General features: G+C 43.9%; 1 pseudogene across 1 annotated transcript in view; it reads left to right on the forward strand.

Moving 5' to 3' along the window:
* Positions 1-5,948: 5,948 nt before the first annotated feature.
* Positions 5,949-26,714, forward strand: part of LOC147001112 (zinc finger protein 124-like) — a 104,580-nt pseudogene continuing 83,814 nt past the window's right edge. Inside the window, exons 1-3 of the transcript XR_015045184.1 lie at positions 5,949-6,156; positions 22,492-22,618; positions 22,821-22,881. The product of XR_015045184.1 is annotated as a zinc finger protein 124-like (transcript). The remainder of the gene's footprint in view (positions 6,157-22,491; positions 22,619-22,820; positions 22,882-26,714) is intronic.

A 26,714-nucleotide genomic window follows, 5' to 3' on the forward strand; every position in this document is an offset into this window, starting at 1 on the left:
ATGTGTGTGCATGTGTGAGAGTGTGTTTTAAAGATAGTTGTGGGGTGGAGAAATGATGATTTGGCAGTTTAAAGCACTTGTTGCTCCTCCAGAGGAATGGGGTTCAGTTCCTAGCACTCACATTGTGGCTTACAACTATCTGTTCAGGCAGTGGTGGCACATGCTTTTATTCCCAACATTTGGGAGGCAGAGGCAGGTACATTTCTGAGTTAGAGGCCAGCCTGGTCTACAGAGTGAATTCCAGGACAGCCAGGGATATACAGAGAAACCCTGTCTCAAAAAACAAACAAACAAACAAACAAACAAACAAACAAACAAACAAAACCTAAAACAGCTATCTGTAACTCCAGTTCAAGGGGATCTGACACCCTCTCTGGTCTTTGGGCATACCAGCAAAAAATTGACCCCCAGATCTAAATTTCTATCTGTGTTATAATTGTGTGCTGCCAAATCCTTCCCTGCCTCTGTCCCCAAAGCACAAACCATGAGGTGAGTGACCCATACATGTGGCTGTCTCTCACCTTGGGGTGTAAATGGCTTGCTTTCACAACATTATCTGGGGGTAGGTACTCTATGAGGTGGAGGTGAAAGTCCCAGTGACATTTCCCTGTTCACATCACGGGTCCTTGTGGGTGTCCCTATTTTATTGCATTGTTTATCACAAAGTTTCTTTAATATTCAGATCTGTTCATTCCAAGAGTAATCATTTACAAGTTGACTGCAAGCAAACTGGAAACGTCTGTGTTAAACCACACAAGCCTCCAGAAAATTCCAGAGCTGAGAACATTACCTTTTCCCTTGGCTGGACAGTGAGAAATCTCAGGTTCTTGGGAATTACTAGAAGCAGAACATTCCTCTGGAAAATGGGCTGTTAGCCAATCTTACTGGGCACCAGGCATGGGCTTTTCTATATTTCTTCCTTTGGTTTCCTTAGCTGAATTGAGTAAAGGATGAAGTTTATGTTGCCTACAGGATTAGAGGTTTCTGTCTTTTGGTCTTGCTGGTTTGGGGACTGTAGGTGAGGCAAGACATCCCGGTGGAGGAATGCAGGGGAGGGGAGATGCTCACAGCATGACAGAGGTGAATCACAGAGAGGATAGAAGCCAGACTTCCAGCATTTTCTTCCCTGAAAGGATCTAGTAACACTTCCCCAACAAAGGCCTGTCTGCAAGCTTCCATTTCCTCCCAGAAGCATTGTTGAGAGGATGCTGATGATGTCATCAGAGGTCTACAAGTCTTTATCCAGACCTTTTTAGCTCTTCAAAGTCTCAAAAAGAATCCACTTGTCTGAGAGAGGGTCTCACTGTGAAGCCCAGGTTAGCCACAGCCTAAGAGAGATCTGCCTGTTTCTTTCTTCAGAGTGCTGGGATTAAAGGTATGGCCACCACACTTGGCAAAGGTCTAGTTGTTAAAAATAACTCTCAGTGGTAAAACTGATCTGAAGTGTGGGGCGTGGTGGCGCACGCCTTTAATCCCAGCACTCGGGAGGCAGGGGCAGGCAGATTTCTGAGTTTGAAGCCAGCCTGGTCTACAAAGTGAGTTTCAGGACAGCCAGGGCTACACAGAGAAACTCTGTCTCAAAGAAATAACAAAAACAAAAACAAAAACAAAACAAAATAAAACTGATCTGAAATGAACTTGTATGAATTTACGCATAGTTCTTGCTTATCCCAAATTCTGGGATAACAAACCATTACTCTCTCTGCTACTGCTCTGATGTGGTTTGTCCCCTAATGGTCCTCGTATTGTAGCCTTTGCTTTGGTGTCATGGTGGGGCTCAGGTGGGGACTAGGAGGAGTTAGGGCACTGAGGGTACTATCCTTGGAAGCAATTAAGGGAGTTTTCTTGGAACCTCCATTAGTTCTCATTAAAGCGAGTTCTAAAGTAGGAAGTTTGATGTCTGTTTTTCTGGCTTCCAGTCTGTGATCAATCTTACAAGTAAATAATATCAACATTATGCTACCACCTACGTGAAGCTACATGGAAGGGGCTGCTTGATCTTAGACTGTACAACTCTGTCCTAGTTTGTTTTCTGTGCTGTGATAAAACACTGATTAAAACGAACTCGAGGAAGAAAAGGGTTTATCTGGGCTACAGGTTCTAGACCATCATTCATGAAAGCCAAGACAGGAACTGGAGGCAGGAGCTGAAGCAGAGACCTTGGAGGAATGATGCTTACTGGCTTGCCTTCCTTGATCTACTTAGCCTCTTTCTTACACAGGCCAGGCTCACTTGCCTAGGAATCGTGCCACCCACAGTGGACTGGGCCCATCCACATCAATTAATAATTATGAAAATGTCATACAGACATGTCTGAATCCCAATCTGATGGAAACAATTCCTTGACTGAGATTCCCCTTCTAGTTATATCTAGGTTCGTGTCCAGTTGACAAAACTAACCAGGGCATCTTCCAAAACCATTATCTAACTTCCTCCCCTCTCCCCTCCCGTTGCTGTTCTTATTTTCTCCCAGTGTAGAGATAGGCTCCATATACTCCAGACAAGCACTAACAATGTACCATTTTGGCAACATCCTAGCCAACCTCCTCTTCTCAAAAATTTCAACCTCAGGTATATTAGAGCAACAGAAACAGACCAGTACACCCAAAGTAAAAAAATAATAGGACTATAGTCTTTTATATAAAAAATATAGGCTCAAATATATATGGATTCATAATTTCTCAGACTTCAAAAGTAACATAATTTTACATGGTATGTAAATTGAACCAGCCCCTAGTGAGGTCTAATAGAATACTGTATGATCGATGGCATTTATATTTTACAGCTAAACATAAATGTTTGTATGGGTTAAGTGAAATTGTATATTGCCTCACTTCAGTTTTAGTACAATTTTATCCTTGAGAATTATTATATATTTTTTGAGTCAGATTTTCTCTGTATAGAACACTGGCTATCCTGGAACTCACTTTGTAGACTTGGCTGTCATTAAACTCATAGAGATCCACCTGTCTCTGACTCCTGAGTGCTGAGGTTAAAATGATGTGACACTATGCCCAACAAGAATTATTTTAAAAAATAGATATTTCAGGTATTTTTTAAAATAAACTTAGTGGTGTCCATGTCTCTAATGGTAATACCAGCATCTTCTTTTCTTGATGCATTAAAAATATGTAAATGAGGGCTGGGGTAGTAACTCTGTGTTCGAGCACTTGCCTATAGGTTCAAGGCCTTGGATTCAATCCTCAGCACCACATACAAAGGAGTGCGTATTGTTCTCTTGATTCCTGTTCAACATTTAAACTTTAAATTATGTTCATGTCTGGGTGTGTGTGTCTGTGTGTGTATATGTTTGTGTGTGTGTCCCTTTGTTGTGTCTCTGTGTCTGAGTCTCTGTGTCTGTGTGTTTGTGTGTATGTCTCTGTGTGTCTGTGTATGTGTTTGTGTCTGTGTCTGTGTGTATATGTGCCTGTGTGTGTCTGTGTGTGTCTGTGTATGTATGTGTGTTTCCCTGTGTTTGTATGTGTGTGTATATGTCTTTGTGTATGTCTCTGTGTGTCTGTGTGTGTATGTGTCTGTGTGTGTCTTTGTATGTATGTGCCTGAGTGTGTGTGTATGTGTGTGTGTCTCTGTGTGTGTGTGTCTCTGTGTTTGTGTCTGTGTGTGTATGAGCCTGTGTGGGTGTCTGTGTCTGTGACTGTGTGTGTGTGTGTGTCTGTGTGTGTGTTTGTGAGTGTATGTGTGTCTGTGTCTGTGTGTCTGTGTCTGTGTGTCTGTGTCTGTGTGTCAGTGTGTGTCTGTGTGTGTCTGTGTGTTTGTATGTGTCTGTGTGTGTCTGTGTGTGTCTGTGTCTGTGTGTGCCCGTGTGTGTGTGTGTCTGTGGGTGTATGTGTCTCTGTGTGTGTGTCTGTGTGTGTGTGTTTGTGTGTTTGTATGTGTCTGTGTGTGTATGTGCCTGTGTGTGTCTGGGTGTCTCTGTGTATGTGCCTGTGGGTGTGTGCCTTTGTGTGTGTGTCTGTGTGTGTTTATGTGTGTGTATCTGTGTGTGTGTGTGTAGGTGTGTGTTTTTCTGTGTGTGTGTATGTGTGTGTGTGTGTGTGTCTGTGTGTGTGTATGTGTGTGTATGTTAAACACATTGATTCGTTTGATTGGTACTATATTATGCCAAGGAAAACCACTATTTTCTTTTAACTTCCCAAGACATCACAGAGACCAAGTTTCCAAAAATAAACCCTTGAAAAGTTACATGGAATATTCTTCAATTTCAGAGAAGAACAAAAGGACTTATAGGTGGGAAGAGAGGCAGAGGGATCAGAAAATTGCTTCCTGCAGGAGAGCCTGTACTATAACACAATACCCTCGAGTTATACATGCTGAGATAGGTGTGTCCCTGAGACACTAAATGGAAGGATGTTCACAATGGTGGAAAGTGGCAGAGAATTAGAGTTTTGGGATTGCAATTTATTGCCTATCATAGGAATAAAAGCTACCTATTGGCACAGCTATTTTTGAAGTCTGAACTTATTCACAGGCAGTGCTGTTACAATACCAGAAGGCATACATAATGTCTGAACCCAGCTGCCACCTCATACAGCAGATTTGTACATGGGAGCCTTAAAAACATTGACTGGTCTACTGTCCTATGGCAGTAGGAGGCCACTTTTATTTGCCATGTTGGGTTTACAATGTCCCTCACATTCCCTCCTTTTCAGACACACAAAAGGTTTTTTGTAAAGTTTCTCTAGGCTGTATTGTTGGCAGCAGCTGTAACCATGCCTCTTGCCTCCGGGAGTTAGAGGATGTGATTTTTGACTAGTGTCTTCAGAACCTCTGGGTTTTTAAAATACAGCTGAGAATTTCTGAATGAGATATAGACGAAAATGTCCTAATTCAGATGATATTTGGCCCAGTTGTGTCTGTGATCAATCAGCTATGGGTTGGAGTACTCTCTGAGAACCATCAGGTACAATACGCCCCTTATGCTCTACCTCTGGTTCTCTTGGGTATCCCTCACTTCCAACAGCACATCAGTGCATTCTATGATGTTCTCAGGGTGAAGCCTGCCCTACCACGCAAAAACTGTCATCAAGTAACTGGGAGTGTCCCTAATTGTACAAGCTTAAGGGAACACGATGCTTACTAGGGGTTGGAGTATTCTTCCAAGTGGAAGGTCATGGGTTTGAATTCCCATTCGGCTTGTACCATGTTCCACTCCCTATGCAAAACACCTGCCTTTACCCCTGGCTTCTTAAGGCTGCAGAAGGCGCAGAGACAGAACATGGTCCCTATCATTGCATCCCCAACTGTCCCTACATCTTGTCCCACTAAAGTGCCCTCGAGGATTTCACTGTCCTGTAGGGGGCAAGCTACCCACAATGTCTTCCCTGGCCCTTCACTGAAGTTCTGGTGGAGAATTCAGGGGGTTCTGAGGCTAACGGTGGGATTGGGGAGCAAAAGGGTGGGCTCCCTTCCAGCAGGGAAGCTAGTATGCCCGGTTCCACTCCACGCCCTCTGGGTAATGTTTCTAGAGGTCAAGGCGGGGGCGGGATGGGAGCCGGGCACCACACTCCGTGAGAGGGCGCGTCCTCAAACCCCAGCATGTCCGGAAGGCAGACATAATGCGGTGGCCCACAGCCCCTGACAGGCCCTGAGTGCACATCACCCTTCTTCCTGTGGCCTCCACTTCCTGGCAGCGCAGGGGCGGCAAGCGCCTAGATTGGCGGCCAGACCTTTGCCCCGCCCCGCCCCGCCCCGCCCCGCCCGAGACCAGCGTTCCCCTCCCGCCGGTCCCGCCCCTCTCGGCGGGAGGCCTTCCGGCCAGCCACTTGGTGGCGCGCAGTTCCCCCTGGCTGTGTGCGCTCACAGAGAACTAGGCGTTGGCATCTCCCAGAGCACGGCGGGCAGAGCTGTGGGCTGCACGCGCCCCTGCTGCCAGGGGGCGTTCCGTGGTGGCTCCCGCGCCCTGCGGCGACTTCTGGGCCCGCGCTCCCCTTTGTCCAAGCGGTGGCTGGAGCCGGCGTCCTGGGCAATTGAGGCGGCCGCAATCCGCGCCCCGGCGCCCTGGCGATGCCGGACCAGGACCAGATCTCCGTGTCGGAATTCGTGGCCAAAACCCATGAGGACTACAAGGCGCCCACGGCCTCTAGCTTCACCACGCGCACGGCCCAGTGCCGGAACACCGTGGCGGCAATCGAGGAGGTGAGCGGTAGCGTCGCTGGCGGGCCGGGAGGCAAGGCGGCTGGGATCGCGCTGCGCCTTGTGCACTCGGTAGGCTTCCGCGCCTGGTGCCAGATACCCAGTGCCCTCCACCTGCGCCCACACGGCTCTGTAGGCTTTGTGCGTCCAGCCAGATAATGAGCTGGAGAACGAGACACACACGTGTAGCAAAGTGAACCCAAGACTACATTTCCTTTGCTCAGAATTTTAAGATGGGGTAGATATTTTTAAATATTTGTGCCAGAGCTTGTTGTTCAGAGAGTTTTCAAATTAAGCTATGTCGTTACATGCTTTCCCCTTGCCTGAACAAAGCATTTGCTATTAGGCTTCGCCTGAAAAACAAACAAAAAACTAGACTATTATTAGTTCGTGTAAAATATTTGTCTTTGTAGACCTACAAAGTCAGGACTAGACTCAATGAAAAATACTAGGTTCAGCATCCTGCTCTTGGAAGTGAGCTCGGGTATCCATTCTTCTCCTTCATCCTCGTCCCCTTTCTTTCCTCTCACCCCTCTTCCCAAAGATCTGCTTGTAAATCTTTTGTAGTGAGTTCAGTGAGAGCAGATTGCTTTAGTCCACTTTTCTCAGCCTGGCCTTTAGGTTCCACTGATGCCTTTAATGAGGCAGGTGGAGGATGAGGGGGATGAGAGCCCCTCCCCCATGAAGGCCCTTGAAAAGCACTAGGAAGATAGTCACAGTGTTTCGAAAATGCATCATTAATGCTTATGAAAATAATTACATCAAAAAAGGTAGGATTCCCTCTGTGGAAAGGACACTTGTGTGTGATGTCCTTAAAAGACAGCCCATGTTTATAAAGTTAGGACGCTTCTCTCATTGTATTGAATCAGTTAGGTATCAGTAATACTGGCAGATGTTGGAAAGCCAGGAAAATACAAGTTGCAATTAAAGTAGGCGTGGCCTCTCTCTGATTAATTTTAGTTTATTTTGGATGAACCCAAAGCTGCTTTTCCATGCAGTGTAGGAGATTACCCAAGAGCTCAGTTACTGGGTAGATTAAAGAGAGACTGGATTTGGTCATTCTGTTAAATTGCAGGCTGGCTTCACTCAGCCTCCTAATCAGAAAATGGATTTGAGTTGGAAACAGGGAAAACCTGAAATCTTTGCAGGCTTGTCATTTTAAGTAAAGCCAGCACCCGCTCTAAGATAATAGTGTGTATGAACTAATTTGAAGGGTGAAAGGACTCAGTGTGGATTACTTAAAATAATGTTTTCTTTCTCCTCCTACATTATTTAATGTTCACTTCCAATACAAAATGTGGTTCTCTCTCTAGTGTAGTAAGTAACACACCATGGTCACAATACTTGGACTTTAAGCAAATGTCTTTTTATGGTGAAATGAGACATTAGAGTAGATTTTGTGACGTACAAAATGTTATGAATTTCATAGAAATACAACTAAAAAAAATTGGTCCCTGGTCTTCTACTTAATGAGTTAAGGAATTAGTAAACTTATGTGATTAACTTTGGCAAACCTGTTTGCTTCCAATGGAGAATATGTCTAGCCGTTGTCATTTTCTGACTGAAATAGGCTTTCTTGGCTTGCACACTTGTAGCTAAAATGTCAGTGGTTCGCCAGTGCGTGGCCTGTATTACAGGTATCAAACTGTTGTGTTTAATATCTATCCCTGCTGTGCAGATAAGGAATTTGAGGCTAGGAGATTAGTTCAGGTTATAGACACATCAAGTGGTATTTGAACTTGGCTGGATGCTGCTTTCTCAAACTGCATGGCTTTTTCTAATGCTTAGTTATGGTGCTTTCTCAAAACTGCCCATAGCTAGATCAGCCACCTCCAAGTCAGGCTCCCTCACTTTCCAGGTGTATGAATTGGGATGAGACCCTCCCCACCCACACACTCTTTTACAGTTTTCAGTCCAGTTCACAGTCTAGATAATCATGTCTATTTCTGAAGGTTCTGGTACAGTACACAGTAGACTTAGTAAATGGTAGCTGCTTTACCAGATTTCACTGTAGTTACTGTATAGACCCTGGAATGAGAATGGAGCAGGGGAGGAGAAAATGGATGAATGGATGAAGGTGTGCATATAAATGGAAATTGTTGTCCTTCCCCCTAGGTGTGCCTGTGTGTTCCTGTGAGAGTGTGTGTGTGTTGGCTCCTGTGCTGACTGAGCACAGAGGCTGAACTTGCAATGCTTTGCTGAATAAGTTCCCCACAGCCTTTCTTTGCTCCCCATGAATCCTGGGGATCCCCATGCAGGTTCACAAGCTTGTGTAGCAAGCACCAGACCCCCTAAGCTGTCTTCCCAGACCCCATGCATTCTCTCTAAGGAGCTTATTGTCTAAGCTCCTTAGTGAGAGTGAGAGTGTAGCTGGTTTGAAACTTTTGATTTCCTGTTGACTTTCTCTGGGTGACTTACTTTGCACAGTTTGCAAAGTGAAGAGCGCAACTGGTGTCAGCTTTGTGCTTTGGAAATAAGGGAGAAAATAAGTAGTTGTGGCATAAATCTGAAAACTGAGCCGTGCCACCCCCCACCCTCTTCCCAGCTCTGATTTTTATATCTTAGTTTATTTAAGCCTCTGGTTACTTCAAAATACTCTCGAAATAGAGAAACATTGTGTGCATTCTTGGGACACTCCTGTTGTTTGTTAGGGCTTCTTCATAGCTCCATTCATTCCTACCCTGCTCATTTGGCATTGATGTAGTTTTAAAAATAAATTTGATATTGACTCTTAAGTATTAAAATTTAACTTTTTCCTTCCATGGCCATGAGTCTCTTATTCTGTTGTCCTTGGTTACCTTGGAAATCGCTTTGCTATTCTAACTGCAAAAGGAGAATGAACATCTAGACTGTACAGACTCCCAGGGGATGCTGTTCATGGGTCCAGGCTCCGCCTAGCAGTTCCAGTGGAACTGGCCTTGCATTTGATTCTGAGTTGTAGTCCTTTGTGATTTATTTGTAAACCAGCTCCTTCAGAATCCCAGGCTAACAGATTTTGAATCTATGGTCAGAAGGATGCCCCCTTTTTCTCAGTGTATCCTTGGAAGGGAGTAGGTTAACAGGTCATCATTTTATGCTTCCCTTAAATTTGAATTGGTGTCTCTGGAACGTCTTGAATCAGTTAGGGTGGAATTGGTTTCCCTCCAGCAGAATTCAATTTCTCCTTTATGATTAGTAGTGCAGTTACTATGATACCACTCCTTGTGCATCCCAGCTCTTGCTGTGGTTCATTTGGGACCTGCTGCTGTGTGTTAGGTGAAAGGATTAGACATCTCTTCTCTTGGAAAGACTATGTGATTCCATGGGGAGAAACCGATTTTCCAGGCAGATCAGTGACGTGAGTCCATGTCTGTGAGAGCATCTATGGTGATGATATAGAGAACAGGAAGACTGGACTGCTTACATGTGATCAGACCACCTGTGGTGATGATATAGGGAACAGGAAGACTGGGAATGCTTATATTTGATCAGGGATGTGGATGAAAGGGCCTTCAAAGGAAGCCTCGTGTAAGAGGCTCCAGGGTGGTTTAATCCAGTCTTCCATATCTGTGTCCCTACCTTAGGGAAACATTTATTCACTCTTGGGCTGGTGATCAACTAGGCCTTTGGTGGAATTTTCCTATCCATCCAGACTGCAGAAGGCTGCTTAGGCCAAGAAGTTACAGAGGCCTTTCATGGTGGGGGACTGTGCTTTTGGCTTTTGGTCAGCATTGTAGCCCAAGAATGAAGTCAGCTCTTTGTTAACATTACTTGGTCTCAGATGCTTGGTGGCCACATGGGTTGGTGGCCACTCTGTTGTGTGATGTAGATTCAGGACTTTGTTTTACATACTTGCAGGAAGTCCTGTTGATGAGCATAGGCCCTTGCAACTGCAAAATGCTTCACCTGACAGCACCAGTCAGTGTGGTGTGGAACTTGCAGAGCCTCAGATTCCATGGCAGAGCTGTGGAAATAGAGTCTGCATTTTAACAGCACTCTCAGGAGCAGTGTGTGCACCAGGGTTTGAAAGTACTGTTGTAGGCTGCCCTGAGTCCTGGCTGTGTTCAGAGTTGCCGGGTGGGGGAGGGGGTGTCTGTGAACTGGAAGAACCTGGTTCTGTTCTCCTGAATTCTGATTTCAGATGATTTGGGTGAGGCCTGGAGCTTTTATATTTGTAAAAGGCTCCTCCCTAGTTGATAATCACTGATAGACAGGTGATTATGTCATGTTGTGTGCCAGGTAGTGATGAATCAAGGTTATGCATAACTTGGGGAAAGGATGTGGTTTTGGAGGGGAGGAAACTGAAGTCAAGACAGGCATCTCTGCAGAGGTGACCTTTGAGCAGTCTGGAATGTAGAGGCTGCCTGCTTGCAAAGACCTAGGCATAGATGAGTCCTGGAAAAGGGCTGAGATGTGAGTATCAGGGCAGACAAAAGGCCTGTGATCAGAGGTGAGGGAGAGCAGAGGGGCCTGTCTTTGTGGAGGGGTGGCTTAGGTCCAGATAGCACTGGGCTATACTTTGGGGAGAGAATTTTCACAATGGCTCTGGAGTGGCGCAAAGCTGTTAGAGGGTTTGGTGCTCAGACTCCCATGGTCTGATTTCCTCTTTAGAATTTACTTTTTATTGATTTGTATCTGTGTGTGACACTCAGAGTGCAAATGACCTCAGAGTTTATGCAGCCGGAGTTGTAGGTAGCTGTGAATTGCTTGGTTGTGGGTGCTGGGGATGAAACTTGGGACCTGCAGAAGAGCAAGAAGTTCTCTTACAATAAACCATTTCTCCAGTCACTGCTTCACAGTTTAAAGACATTTCAGTGCTTGTTCCTAGTCCTTGGAGAGAAGTGGGGAGACCACCAAAGAGTAGGGATTCATTTGTGTCTGCAGTGGTGGCAGTGTAGAAATGTCCTTTGAACTGGGTGTCATTCCCTGATGATACTTGAAGCATCATCTTCAAGGTAAAAGTGGCACTGTCCAGCATGCCTCAGTGGTAGAGACCAGCTCTACTGTGAAAATTGGTTGGCTGGAGGACTTGTCCTTTTTTACTTGTTTGTTTGTTTGTTTTTATTTTTGTTTTTTTATTTTTATTTTTGTTTTTTTTTCCGAGACGGGGTTTCTCTGTATAGCCCTGTGTGTCCTGGAACTCACTCAGACCAGGCTGGCCTTGTACCCAGAAAATCTGCCTGCCGCTGCCTCCTGAGTGCTGGGACTAAAGACATGTACCACCACGCCTGGCTATAACCAGTATTTTTAATTCTATGTTAAGAAAATGTGCTTTTGCCAGTTGGTTGCCAGCCAGACATATAAATAATATTATACAGATTGTGCAGGCTGTGTTTATATATTTCGAGAATATACATATATGTATAAAATAATAAATGAAACGAGAGGTAATGAATTTGTTTTTTTTTTTTTTTTTTTTTTTTGAGACAGGGTTTTTCTGTATAGCTCTGGCTGTCCTGGAACTCACTTTGTAGACCAGGCTGGCCTCAGAAATCCGCCTGCCTCTGCCTCCCAAGTGCTGGGATTAAAGGCGTGCGCCACCACACCTGGCTTGAGAGGTAATGAATTTGAAAGAGAGCAAGCACGGATATATGGGTTCGTTTAGAGAATAGAAACGATGAGATTATGTTACACTTTCAAAAAATAAAGAAAAGTAGTTGTAAAGTAAGAAAGCATTAAATGGGCTTATTTAAGATTATTCCTTTTGAGAGAGGTCATATAGGCACAAAGGAGTCATGTGACTCTGGGTTTCAGCAGTTGACAAAACAGGAGTTCTGACCACTCTGGTTGGTTCTTCTATGTCCTTTCACTGTACAGAGGTGGGTTTCCTTAGTGCAAGTACTAAGTACTTTTTTCTTCAGAATTCTGGTACATAGTGAATATCAGCTGTAATAACCTGCAACATGAGATAACATGTCCTTGATTTTTCTAAGTTCCCTTGGCTGAGAGCCTTTCTATATTAGACATTAGAGAGACAATCTATTAAATTTCCTTTCTGTATCCATAGAGAAATTCATTCTGATTTGAGATATGTTTACCTAGAAAACCTGTCCTAATACAACTGTGGCTTTTCTCTACTTTGCCACTGATGGCGATGTGCTGTCTACCAAGAAGACTCAACAGTGTTTCCCTTACATTTCTGGCTTTCCTCCCAGGGTTGTTTGGTATCATCTGGTGAAAGGGAGCTGCAGTCTCCCTGAGCCCAACACTGAGTCACAAACAAAACTCTTGTTTCCTAAAATCCCTCTTTAATGTTCATTGCCTGGGCTCCCTCCCACTCAGATTGATAATCCCACTGCACCTTGGGTAATGGGCTATGCAAGCTCTTCCCCTGGATTTCAGGAAGAAGAAGGCAAGTGCTGTGAGGCAAGCTCAGGCAAGGTCTGAAGTCAGGTCCTGGTAATGCAGGATCATTGCTCAAAGAGGGCAGGAGCAGGCAGCTGACTAGCCTGAGCTGGAATGTGTTGGGAACTAAAACGGGGCCCTGGGGAAGAAAGGAAAGGGGGGAAGGCCCACACCCTGCCAGAGTTCCACCTATGCTCTGGACAGAGATGTGGGAGAACTGCCATACACTCCCCTGTCAGCCCCATGTGTGCATCTAAGCCTTTGACCCACTCTTTGGGTCTGAACAAGGGGCAGCCCAACCTGGGAGCCGCGGGGCTACTTTCCTAAAGCCCTGAGGTTATGGGAGAGAGGAATGAGGGATGAGAGGTTCCCACACCTGTGAGAGTGAGCACAGTTGATCTTGACTGGAGCACATGAAGGCCTTCCATGGGGAGATTAGAAAGGGCTCATTAGGAGAAAGCCTATCCCTTCGTCCAAACTCAGTGTGCCTTGATGAGCAGAGACTTTCTATGGTTTTAGAGCTTTATTATAGAAAGGCAGGGAGAAAGAGAGAAGGTAGAAGAGAGAGAGAGAGAGGCCCCCCTAGAAGGCTAGAAGGGGGAAGTCTAGATAGAAAGAGAGTAAGAGGGAGAGAGGAGAGGAGAAGACAAAGAGAAAGGAAAGAGATGAGAGGAGTGAGAGAAGTGAGAGGTAAGAGAACAAAGGAGTGAGATCAAGAGAGATAGGCAGGGCTGAACAGTCCTTTTTATGGGCTTTACTGTTGCTAGATAACTGGGGAGGAGTTTAACCTGAAGGTTAGAAGCTAGGGGCATTTCCTAAGTGACTTTTAGCCAGGCTTCTCTTGTGGTGGCTGGGGTGAGGGTGGGGGACAGTAATTTAGGCAGGGGCCTGAGTTCCAGAAGCATGAGGGAATTAATGCCTTCCTTGTCAAGTAAGTGAATTTTCACCCTTCTGGGGTTCAGACCTCAGCTCAACTGGAGACCAACCTGTCTGTGCATAGCCCAATGCCCCACATGAATTTGGAGTTCTCTCCCAGGGCTGGGAGGGGTGAGACTCTTCTTGGAGGACAGGCTCAAATGCTAATGTAGTGCAAACCACACCTGAGATCTGGAAATGCTCTGGCCCTGGACTTGAAGCACACTTTAACCTTGAGCAAGGGTGAGACGCACTGGCCAATCAAGGAGGAGGGATCTTCCAGGTGCTTTTCCCCAAGTTCACTATGGCTGTGCAGGCTTGAATGGTTCTCTGTGTCCTGCTCTGAGCTCTGCTGTTGGGTGCTGTGAGAGGACCTCAGGGAAGCTCTGATTTTGAGGCATGGTGAGCACAGAGTTACTGCCCACAGAGGATAGGGGCAGGGTGGTGGTGAGCAGTGGAAGCTGGGTTGGTGAGTCCTCTATGGGGCTGGATGGGAAGTATAAGTCATATGTGAGCACCTGTGAGGTCTCTCATGTTGCTCCTCACTTGCTCCATCGGGGATGACCTCTGAATAACTTCCCTATCATTGCCCAAATCCTTTAGACCTTAGTTAGGCTGGCTTGTGAAAACAAGGGTGGTTTCTTTGAGTCTGTAGCACACATGTCCAAACCCCTTTGTCTTTTAGTATACATTAAGAAGACAGGTAAAAATCTAATAGGTCTGATTTCATACATTATACTTGTGTACAGGTAATCTCATGTCCTGCTCTGAGGGACTTAGCAACTGCTTATGTCATTTCCTACCTCCATCCCTGTGTTTGTTATCAGGCGTGCTTTATATGCATCAGCCATCAGCTATAGCAGCTCTCTATTTTTGTTCCCTCTCTCTGTTCTCTGCACATTCACACTCTCTGTCATCTCTCCCCTCATGGCTCTCTTTCTCCTCCCTGTCTATGTGCCTGTCTGCAGGTCCTCTTGTGTACTTCTATCCCTTCCCCAGGTTCTCACTCCTCTCCCTTCCCTCAAACAACCTCTTTTGCACTTTATCTGTTGCATGCTTTAATTTCTTAGACCTGCTGTGATGGGATAGCTTGGATTTCTTGGTTGCAATTGTTCCTGGCTGTTACTCTATGTTGCTCTTCTGGTGTGTAGCCATCTCTGGGTGATTATTGACCTAGGTACTGGCCTCTGGGTTTGTCTTTTTGGGTGGGAGTTTTGTTCCTGGGTTACTATTTGATGCATGGTTTTGAAGAAAGTGTTCACTGACAGTTTCCTGTTCAACTGACCTGTTTGGTGGGTATGGTCAACCGTGGATGCTTTGTGATATTAAAAGCTGGGAGAAGAGACAGGCAGGAACAGAAGATCTTAGTAATGCACAAGGAGACATAGTCAGGAGAGAGGTCAAGTACCCCATGGTGTTTAATACAATGTTGGAACAACTGGGAAAATTGAATCTGGGGTAAATCAATCAATCATGAATTTGATCTATGGAAGCTTACCTTGTGTCCTTTCAGGCATGGAATGTGGTTGAACAGAGAGTATCTGCCCAAGTGGGGGCTGAGACAGAGGGATGAGGAAGGAATGGATGGGCAGGTGGGGATTGTCTATGGTGTTTATAGGAGGCTTGCACAGGAGGAGAGGAAATTTCCAGTGGTATTCTGTTCCAGTGGTAAGGGCAGCTGATATTAGTGTCTGCAGTAACAGATAGTGAGGTAGTCTTTGGACAAAGTCTAGTCTACAGACAGGCATGGTTGTGGTTAACCAGGAGTTTCTGTCGATAATCAGGGGCTTAGAAACAGAGATGAGTTTGTAAATCCCAAACAGTTTGCTTTTTGGGAATGGACATTTGTACATTCCAGCAAAAATCCCATGACAAAATCCCCTTATCAACAGCCAGTTAAGGTACATCAGCAGTGTCAAGCTACATAGAGATAACTAAGACCTCCTATAGAAAACTGTTGCGGCCCGCCCGCAGTCCGCAACGCGAACGGTTCAACTGAGGATGGCAGTTCGAGCTGAAAAGAGAGGAAGCTAGACGGGCGGGAGAAAGAATGAGGCCAAGACGATTCCATGTTCAAGGCCCCCCTTTACTAATTCCAACATTCAGTTATAAAGGAAGGGGGAGGGAACCCAACTTCCCGCCAAGTAACTCAGGGTCCAGTAGCAGGACGAACACGTGTGTGCCTCCAAGCAGCAAAGCGACAGGGTCCAGCAGTGGGCGTGGCAGAACGAATGAGCAGGAAACTCCACCCTTGAGCAAGCAGGTTCAAGCAGGTGGGGGAAGAGAGACCACAGAAAACAAAAACAAAAACAGCTTATCCATCATGGTTGTCAGATTTTTTTGCCCCCCCCCCTTGCTTGGTTCCTGCACATTATGCCAGACATACAGTTTTTAAAATATTACAATGCTGATTGTATGCAACTTCCCCAATCTTGTTGTAACTACAATAAATACTCAAAACCTCTAGACTTGATCTCTCAGTTTGTACCTAATGGGAGTTTGACTGCTGAGAGTCCTTGTTACTGAGCTCATAAAAAAGACCTCTGTGTGTTTGCATTGCAATCGGCTCTGTGCTGGTCATTGCAGTTTCTGTGAGTTGGGCATAAAACCTTGATGCATTGACTGGAACCCCAAGACCCTCAGGACTCGCATCGGAAGGGTTGAGAGACCGCTGTTAGGATGTGTCCATGCTGTTATTTGTGTCAGTAACCTGTCTGTCAGAAATGTGTCTGTGTACCTTGGTTTTTTGATTCTTCTTGAGACTCATGGAGGGAGATGAACAAAGTGAATGTGGAACTCCAGTGAAGTGGAAATGCTGGAGAGTCGTGGAAAGAAAGGGCAAGGAAGATATTCCAGGGCCTGGAACAGGGGTCGTGTGCCCCTGGTCTTAATTTCTGGGAAGTTACAAAAGTCTTGGAACCCTGCTCCATGGCTCACAGCTGCCATTTTCTCCTCTGTACAAGTGGTGGAATTTGCTGCGTAGCCTTCACCGCCTCCTCGTGGCCCTCTATATATCCACTTTAGTATTCTCTTACTGAGAGAGGAAGTGAGACTGTTTCCATCCCAATTGATATAGTTACTCACCCTCCACCTTGGGTTAAATCCTTCTTATCAAGAGCACCTGTACCCATTAAATTGCCCCTGACAGAGAGCTCTTTATGACCGCTTTCAGGGCAAAATCAGACTCTGCAAAATGGTGGAAAGGACAAAGACCTCATTTTGCCCCCTTCTAAACAACCCTGTTCTCAGTCTATATGTGATTCTGTAGTTTTGAACTTGGAGCTGTCAGTATATGGGAGGTTGTTTTTCATCCCTTCCAGCAAAGCTAACATATCTTCTTTAGACCAGAAGTCTTATTTCTGGGTCTGTGGGGCAATCTGCTCCTCTATTCACCTTCCAGCTGTTTGGCCACCTCTTTGGTCTCCGTGGCCTGGGAATCCAGGGTTAAGGAAACCTCACCACAGGGCAGTGCAGCCTCTCTTTTCCCCATTCCACTGTATCTTCCCATGCTCTGAGCAAGGAGCCCTTCCCATTTTATCCTGGCTCAGACACTACTCCAACTCCCTGATGTGGTGGCAGGGGTCCTGTAATTGATATGGTTAGATCATTGGTATTGAAATTTTACAACTTTCTCATTTATTATTTCTCTGTGTCATAGTTGTTTTAACTCAACATTTCAGACTACAGTCATCTGAAGGAGCTTCACTTGCAGGTATGCCCTCATCAGAATGGCTGGTTTCTATGTCTCTGAGAGATAGTGTTGATAATTGATATAGGAAGACTCTTCCATGAAGGATGGCAATATTGGGAAGCAAGTGGTCTTGGGTTGGATGAGAGAGCTAGGTGAGAATTGTAGCTGCCTGTGCCCAGAAAGGCAGCCGGGGGCTGAAAGAGATCAGATGGCAACAAAAGAATGAGGCCAAGACAATCCTTTTGTTCAAAGCCTCTGAAGTTTACTGAGAGTCCCTGCTTATAAAGAGTGTAGGCCCATCCTCTGACCACCCATTCTTTGTGCCTGGAGCCATGCCATAGGCGAACTACAGGGCTTGTGTCCAGATAGTCTCCAGGACCTTCCAGCAGGAAGCAGAGTATTGGAGAAGAGCAAATAGAGCCATCAAGTGAGAAGGCTCTACACTAGGTGTACTGGCTGGTTTTATGTGTCAACTTGACACAGGTGGAGTTATCACAGAAAAAGGAGCTTCAGTTGAGGAAGTGCCTTCATGAGATCCAACTGTAAGGCATTTTCTCCATTAGTGATCAAGAGGGAATGGCCCCTTTTGGGTGGGACCATCTCTGGGCTGGTAGTCTTGGTTCTATAAGAGAGCAGGCTGAGCAAGCCAGGGGAGGCAAGCCAGTAAGTAACATCCCTCCATGGCCTCTGCATCTGCTCCTGCTTTCTAACCTGCTTGAGTTCCAGTCCTGACTTCCTTGGTGATGAACAGCAACGTGGAAGTGTAAGTCAAATAAACCCTTTCCTCCCCAACTTGCTTCTTGGTCATGATGTTTGTTTAGGAATAGAAACCCCGACTAAGACACTAGGTAATCTTAGTGGCAGCAAGGACAAAGTCTGGATCAGCCTGCTTCAAGGACTAGGGAGGCTACAGAAAGTGACCAAGCAAGAAAGCAAGGCAGGAAATAGTGTTTGTCAAATATTTTTGCCTTCATTTTCTAGCTTCAGTTTCTAGTCTGAGCTCCCAGTAGGATGGGCTTTGATCTGACAGAATCATGTAAAACAAACATTTATTACCTGAGATGCTTCTGCTCAGAGGAAACCATCACAGCAGCAGAGTTGCAAGGTAGAAAAACAACAACAACAAAAACAACAACATCAACAACAGCAATTGTTTAGAAAGCTGATTTTGCTGCTGGACAGAATCTATGGTCTCTTTTGAAGGAATATGGAAAATATCAGAAATTGAGATGGCAAAAGTCATAGAAAGCTGTAAATGCAGCTTAATCGGTTGTTCCCATAGGGTCTGGAAGATTGGAATGTTTACAGTAATGCAGCCACAGGAAGTTGAGGTCATACTATTTCAGTGCAAAATAGACTGAAAACTTTAGGAAGAGGTCATTTCTGTGATATTTTGGCCAAAAAAAAAAAAAAAAAAAAAAGGAAAAGAAAACAGAAAACTTTTGTACTTGGCTTATACCCTGAGATATTGAGTAGGTCAAACAAACAAACAAAAAAAATTGCCTGATTTGTATATTTTTATGCTCTTGATAAGTATTTGTTCAATCTTCCTATTTCTTTTTTTTTTTTCCTTTGAGATAGGGTTTCTCTGTGTCACCCTGGCTGTCCGGGAACTTACTTTGTAGACCAGGCTGTCCTCGAACTCAGAAATCCCCCTGCCTCTGCCTCCTGAGTGCTGGGAAACTTCCCCTATTTCTTTATTCAATTTACATTCTAATTGTTACACCCATCCCATTCCACCTTCCACAGTCGCTCATGACTGACTCCTTTTTATCTCCCCATGGAGTGTGGGAACCACTTGAGTATCCCCCAACTATGGTATGTCAAGTCTCTGCAGGGTTAGACACATCCTTTCCCACTGAGGTCAGACAAAGCAGCCCAGTTAGGGAAACAGTTTGCACAGACAGGAACAGCTTAAGGGACATGCCCTGCTCTGGATGTTGGGGACCCCATGAAGACTGAGCAGCACATCCACTACATATATGGTGAGGGCCTCCATCCCAGCCTGTGTGTGCTCTTTGGTTGGTCACTCCATCTCTGAGAGTCTCCTAGGTTCCAGGTTAGTTGACTCTGAGGGTCTCCTCATGGCCTTCCTATTCTTTCAGAGGCCGTCAATTCTTTCCCCAACTCCTTTAAAATACTCCCTGAGCCCTGTCCAATGTTAGGTTGTGGGTCTCTGCATATGTTTCAGTCAGATGCTGGATGGAGATGCTCAGAGGACAATGATGCTAAGCTACTATCTGCAAGTATAACAAATTATCCTCAGTAATGCCAGGCTTGGTGCTTGCCCAAGGGATGGGTTACCAGTTGGGCAGGGTATAGTTTGGCCATTCCCTAAGTCTCTGTTTCAACTTTGTGCCTGCCTTACTTGCAGACAGAACAAATTTTAGGAGGAAAGGTATTTGGTTTTCTTGATGTACTGAACACTTCACTGGTGGTTCTGCCTGACTGCAAGATGTCACCTCTTCATGCCCCATAACTCAATGCTTTATATCTAAGCTAAGATCACCTCCCTAGCCACATTTGTGCCCTCCCATTCATATTCTCAGGCACATTCGACAGATGCCTCCACCGTAACCCTCCCAACATCTCCTGATTTCATTTCATTTTCCTGGCTTTCTGGCATTCTCTTGTCTCTTACCACACCTGTTCCTAACACTCCCCTTCTTTCTTGACTACCATCCCATCCAGTTTTCTCCCTTCCACCTGCCTCTTCTCTCTCTTTCATACCCCCCTTTTGAGTGAGATTCAACCATGCTCAATTGTGCCTTGTCTTGTTTAGTGTCTTTCGGTCTATGAAGTGCACTGTGGATATTCTGTACTTATGGTTATTATTCACTTGTAAGTGAGTATGTACATGCATGTCCTTTTGGGCCTGAGTTACCTCATTCCAGATCTTAGTTTCTAATTGTACCCATTTCTCTGCAAAATTCATGATGTCCTTGTTTTTTATTGTTGCGGCCTGCCCGCAGTCCACAACACGAACGGTTCAACTGAGAATGGCAGTTCGAGCTGAAAAGAGAGGAATCTAGACGGGGCGGAAGAAAGAATGGAGCTAAGACAACATTCTGATCAAAGCTCAATTTTACTATTTTCAGACACTCAGTTATAAAGGAAGGGGGAGGGAACCCAATTTCCCGCCAAGTAACTCAGGGTCCAGTAGCAGGACGAACACGTGTGTGCCTCCAGGCAGCAAAGGCAGGGTCCAGCAGTAGGCGTGGCAGGACGAATGAGCAGGTAGCTCCACCCTTGAGCAAGCAGGTTCCAGGCTGGGGGAAGGGAGGCCACATTTTATATCTGAATAGCATTCCATTTTGTAAATGTAACATGGTTTTTGTGTCCACATTTCAGTTGAGGAACATCTGCATTCTTTCCTGTTTCTAACTTTTATAAATAAAGTGGCTATGAACTTAATGGAGGAAATGCCCTTGTGGGTATATGCCTATGAAGGTACCCTAAGTGTAGCATTTCCTCCTGCTTGTATGTTTTAAATTAATGGGAGGAGTATTCAACGTGTTTCCTCATCTCAGGCTGGAACCTTAAACAAAACCTGCTGCAAATGTGGTCCAAGCAAGGCATGGTCCGTTAATTTAGAAGTCAAACTTCACAGGATCATCCATATCATACCGCTTTTGGAAACTGAAAGATGAAAATAGCATGGTCATAGATTCTTTCTCTATGGCTTCAGTTTAGCACCCCTCCAGCCATCTTTTGACAAAGTCAGGATCCCAGGGAAGACTCTGTTTGAGTTCCTTGCATTTAAGTGGTGAGGTTGATGCTTGAGTTGCATTTTGTGACCACAGGTTGTGGAGAAAACTAACACATTGAGAAATCTGCCATGGAGAGATGCTTGCATGGAGAGGAAGTACCCAAACTGAGAGATGTATGAGAAGTTACAGGAAGAGCACCATCTATGCCTTTATTAATTGAAGTGCAATGTGTTTGAGACAAAGCTATAGGATTTGGTGTTTGCCCTGCTGTTTTTCTTGCCTTTGTTCAGTCTTCTCACTGTGTGCACATTCCTTTTGATTGGAATGGGAAGGGGTATTCAGTGCCATTTTAAGTTGGAAAGATATAGCTTGCTGTTTGATTTTGCAACTTTGCTTTCTGATGTGGCTGTCAAGATATTGTTTTGAGTGTCAGCAGAGACTTTAGACATTTGAATAGTTCAGGAGCATTTCTAGATTCATCTTGGGGAAGATGAAAGTGAATATACACTCAAAATTTTCCTTTTTCTTTCGTTCCTTTTTTTTGTTGTTTATCCTATGAATTAGATATTCATTATCACCCTGATCACTGTCCCTCCTCTAGGTCCCTGCCCTCATAGACTCCCTCCTCCCAATCTCCTCTGTTTGTCCTTTGAGTGGGGTTGGGGCCCCCTATGTACCCCGTGGGCACATAGATTATAGTCTATTATTGAGGATGGCATATGCTCATGATATCAATACTGCCTGAGGGTTCAGAGTCATTGTATTCTGTGTGTTGATGTTTCCCCAAACTCTTGTGTTTGTTTTGAAATTTTTAAATAAATAGGAGTGTTTTGCCTGTGTGCATGAATATGAATATCATGTGTGCCACATCGTTAGTGTTGTTGGAAGGTGGACTCAGAACTCCTGTTCATAAAGCCATGTGTCAAGTGAATGCTAGTAATTGACCACTGTTATCTGGAAGACCAGCAACGCTTTCCTCGGCTGAGTTATCGCTCTCTTCTGCCTTATGATGCTTTTTATGTTCAATACAAAGTAATATTTTCATCTGCCCATTGGTCCATTAAATGTGCCTTTGTTGCTAGAAAGTTTTACTAATGTTGCAGTTTAAGGTGGTACACTTCCTGTTTCTGCTATATGAGTACATAAGTGCAGGGAATGTATTCTTCTTTGTAGGAACTGTAGTAAACAACTGAGTTCTTTCTATCATTTTTGTCTCCGTGGTTGATTTTTGCAGTAAAGTAAGGGTCTTAATATGTAACCCTTGCTGTCCTGGAATGTGTTACATAGAACAGACAGGGATCCAGCTCAATGACGTATACCTGCCCGTGACTCTGGGATTAAAGACATGAACAAATACACCCTGCTTGTCCATGATTTTTCTTGTTAGTGATTTTTGTTACAATTTCTGGGATGTGTCCTCAGTACTGTTGATCTGTTTCACCCTACATCTCCCTCTCAATTGAAATTCCTCTCGAAAGTCTTTACCCTATTTATTTAAAATGTTCATAAGCAACACAGGTGAACCTTCAACTCAATTTCCTTTAAAATGTTATGGTACTTAGATTATAACTTCTGTGTCAGGAAGTCAGTGGAGGAAGCACCAGAATTACATGAATATATGGTCAAGGAAGCGTACATTTGCTTTACAGTGATGTCAGTACCATGCTTTGTGATGTACGCATGTATGGGACATTTTAGGATGCAGTGACTTATGATGATGTGCATGTGAAATTCACTGGGGAAGAGTGGAATTTGCTGGATCCTTCCCAGAAGAGTCTCTACAAAGATGTGATGCTGGAGACCTACTGGAACCTCACTATTATAGGTATGACTGTGAATTTTCTTTTGCTTTTCAAAATAGTGGGAAGACATGTCTCTTGGTTAGTGATGGTGCTCTGTTATTACAATTGAGATCAAGGAAGACTGAGCTGAATAAATAGTGTCCAGTGATGTGAAAATTCACAGTACCTTGAATTTTGCCTTATTTCCAATACTGTATCATTCATTTTTCTGGTATTGTCTTTTAGGCTACACTTGGGAAAACCATCATATTGAAAGACATTGTCAAAGTTCAAGAAGAAATGAAAGGTAATTTTCACGTGAAAGCTTATGCAATTATGCTTCTAAGGAAATGTTACTATGATATGGAAGCTCTAAATCAAAGCAGGAGTGTAAAATGTCAATATTTGAAGTGTAACTATAATTACAATATTTTTTTAATATTTATTTATTTATTGTATATAAGTACACTGTAGCTGTCTGCAGATACTCCAGAAGAGGGCATCAAATTTTGTTACAGATGGTTATGAGCCACCATGTGTTTGCCGAGATTTGAATTCAGGACCTTCGGTAGAGCAGTATGTGCTCTTTACCACTAAGCCATCACGCCGGCCCTAATAATACTATTCTTAAAAAAAAATGTACTGATTAGATGTAGTTATCTGATTTATTTATCAAAGCATTCCTTTTTTTTAAAAAAAAAAAAAAAGACGAGGAAACATTGCCTTAAGGCATACCTTTATTCACTTTGTACCTCTACTAGAGCTATACTGATCTGACAATGTGTATAGACTTACAAGACTTAGATATTGCCCATCGAATGGGGATAAATATATATGCAAAACCTTCCGATAAGCAAATAATCCATGGGAAAGTTGGTGATACTCATATTCTTATAGTGAAATTGATTGTTTGTTTAGGGTACAGTTTATGAGAGTCAAGAGTGTTGTCATAGTAGAAACCTTAATTCATATATTACATGTCTATTAGGAACAAAAGGTCAAACAGTATGAATGCAGCATGGAAACCTTTCATCTGTTACTCTTCTATTAATATATATATATATATATCATGTGTCCCAATGGATAAAAGCTATGTGAGCATAGGGATATTGAAAGAAGCAATGTACCACTTTCTATCCCAGAACTGTGAGAAAATTGTCAGATTCCATCTTTGGTAGACATTCTGAATATGATAAAAGTTTGGAATGAATTGGTTTTCTAATTTTACTGGGAACTTCCCAAAGCTCACACTGTAGAAAATCTTTATGGGTACTAGGAATTTGTAAATTTTTTTATTTATCCTGGTTCACATTCAAATGTGGTACAATTCACGCTACAGGAAAAATTATGAAAGCAATTACTGTTATAAAGCTGTGAGTTGTTCTATTTTCCTCTTATAGATGAAATACATCATATAAATATCCTGTATAAAAAGGATGTTATAAATGTTAGCCCTGTAATAACCATCACAGATATCTTGAAAGATGCAAAACAACCCATAATGAGGGAGAACACCATGAACATATAAAGTGATAAAACCAGATGATCTGGTACATCTTTATCATTAGACCAATTTGTAAACTTTATTCATCTTGATGAAATGATTGAACAGGGAAATTAATGAGTAACTATATCACATGTGCCAATTTTCATTGCAGGTATGTAAGCAATCATAGTGGAGAGAAACTCTATGAATGTAATGAACGTTCTAAAGTCTTCTCCAATGTCATAAAAAAAGACAAATTGGAGAGAAAACCACATGAACATAACCAATGTGGTAAAGCCTTTCGAACACCCAGTCATCTTAAATATCACAATAGAACCCATACTGGAGAGAAACCCTATGAATGTAATCAACGTGGTAAAAGCTTTTACAAGTCACAGTGGTCTCCAATATCATAAAAGAACACATACTGGAGAGAAACCCTATGAATGTAATCAATGTGGTAAAGCCTTTGCACTTCGCAGTAGTTTCCAATGTCATAAAAGAACACATACTGGAGAGAAACCTTATGAATGTAATCAATGTGGTAAAGCCTTTACAAGTCACAATGGTCTCCAATATCATAAAAGAAAACATACTGAAGAGAAACCCTATGAATGTAATCAATGTGGTAAAGCCTTTTCACAATTCAGTCATCTCCACCGTCATAAAAGAAAACATACTGAAGAGAAACCCTATGAATGTAAGCAATGTGGTAAAGCCTTTGCACAACACAGTCATCTCCACCGTCATAAAAGAACACATACTGGAGAGAAACCCTATGAATGTAATCAATGTGGTAAAGCCTTTGCATTACACAGTTATCTCCAATGTCATAAGAGTACACATACTGGAGAGAAACCCTAAGAATGTAATTGGTAAAGCCTTTCCACGTCACAGTCATCTCCAAAGTCAGAAAACTAAACGTACTGGAGAGAAGCCATATGAATGTTATCAATGTGGTAAAGCCTTTACAGGTCATGGTCATGTCATACTATCCTGATATAGCTGTGTCTTGTGAGGCTATTCCAATACCTGGCAAACTCAGAAGTGGATGCTCACAGTCATCTATTGGATGGAACACAGGGCCGTCATTGGAGGAGCTAGAGAAAGTCCCCAAGGAGCTGAAGGAGTCTACATCCCTGTAGGCAGAACAACAATAGAAACTAACCAATACCCCCAGAGCTCATGTATCTAGCTGCATATGTAGCAGAAGATGGCTTAGTTTGCCATCATTGGGAAGAGAGGCCCCTTGGTCTTGTAAACTTTTTAAGCCCCAGTAACGGGGAATGCCAGGGCCCAGAAGTGGGAGTGGGTGGGTAGGGGAGCAGCGTTGAGGGAGTGTATAGGGGGACTTTCAGGATAGCTTTTTAAATGTAAATGAAGAAAATATCTAATAAAAGATTGAAATGTAAAAAAACAAAAAAACAAAAAAACAAACAAACAAAAAACCATACTGGAGAGAAACTCTATGAATGTTGTCCTGGGTTATTCCCATCCCGCAGGAACACACAGGACACAAGTCAAGACCTTTTGTGGTTACACTTTATTCATAATCGTGAGGTAGAACAAAGAAGGATAGAATCGTGTTGCTATATATACCCACAGGTGTGAAGTGTTAATACTACTGGCGGTTCCACCCACAGTCTCAAATGTCCCGGGGGACAGACTAGTGATTTGGCGGGCATTTGCTCCGGCACATGCGCACAATGGAGCTTTAGAGCCATCTAGTGACGGCACATATTATCACGGCTTCCTACATCTCCCCCTTTTCAGTTATAATACAGCAAGGCTGGTCTAGGCAATGCAGTTATGTCCATCTACTGTGGCTCCTGTTTTAGGTCGTTCCTCCAATGTCACAGCCTTACCCGTCATTGGAAAACCCTATTGCCACCGGGCCCCGTGCCTTAGGTTGGTCTGTGCATGAGGAAAGTTGCCCGTCTTTGGATATTGCAGTACTGTGTGACAGTAACTGCTAAATGACCTAGGGCGAACTCTACAAAAGAGGCCAGCCAAAAAATGAATTAGTGGGGAAATCATGCTCATCCCATCGCGTGCAATGAGGAAACCTCAGCGATGTAAAAGGCTGATCAATGAGTCTCTCTCATTCCAGTGCAATGGATCCATAGATCCGTGGAATGTAAGAGCAGAGAACTCAGATGCCAATCAAGTTCTGAGCATGGATAGCCAAATATCAGAAGAGGTGCCTTGCTCTATGGCAGCAAGTGCTTGAGCAATTACCACTTTGTCATGTCTCTGTTGAGATCTGAGTTTGCAAACCAGCCATAGTAAAAACACTAATCCACAACACAGGGCTGCCCCAAACAGGCCTACTCCCACCCATTCCTTAAAATATGAGAATGTAGAAGACATCCAGGAAGTAAGTCCTTTGATTCCATCAACCAATGATGGGTCCATGCGCGTGGGATTAATCGCCATCAGTGCACGTAGCGTCTCAAGCTTTTCATCAAATCCTTTAGACCAGTTTCCTGTAAGAAACAGACAATTCTTTAGATAGATTAGCTGCACGTGTCCAATTTTCATATTGGACACTAGTAATACATAAGGCTCCTAATTTCTTATCACAGCCAAGCTGTGGCATTTGGAGCAGAATTTCCAGCCTTTCCTCTACCAGATCAATGCGCTGGTTCACTATC

This window comes from Mus caroli, unplaced genomic scaffold, assembly GCF_978045245.1.
Source record: "Mus caroli unplaced genomic scaffold, Mus_caroli_1 scaffold_14, whole genome shotgun sequence".
Taxonomy (NCBI): domain Eukaryota; kingdom Metazoa; phylum Chordata; class Mammalia; order Rodentia; family Muridae; genus Mus; species Mus caroli.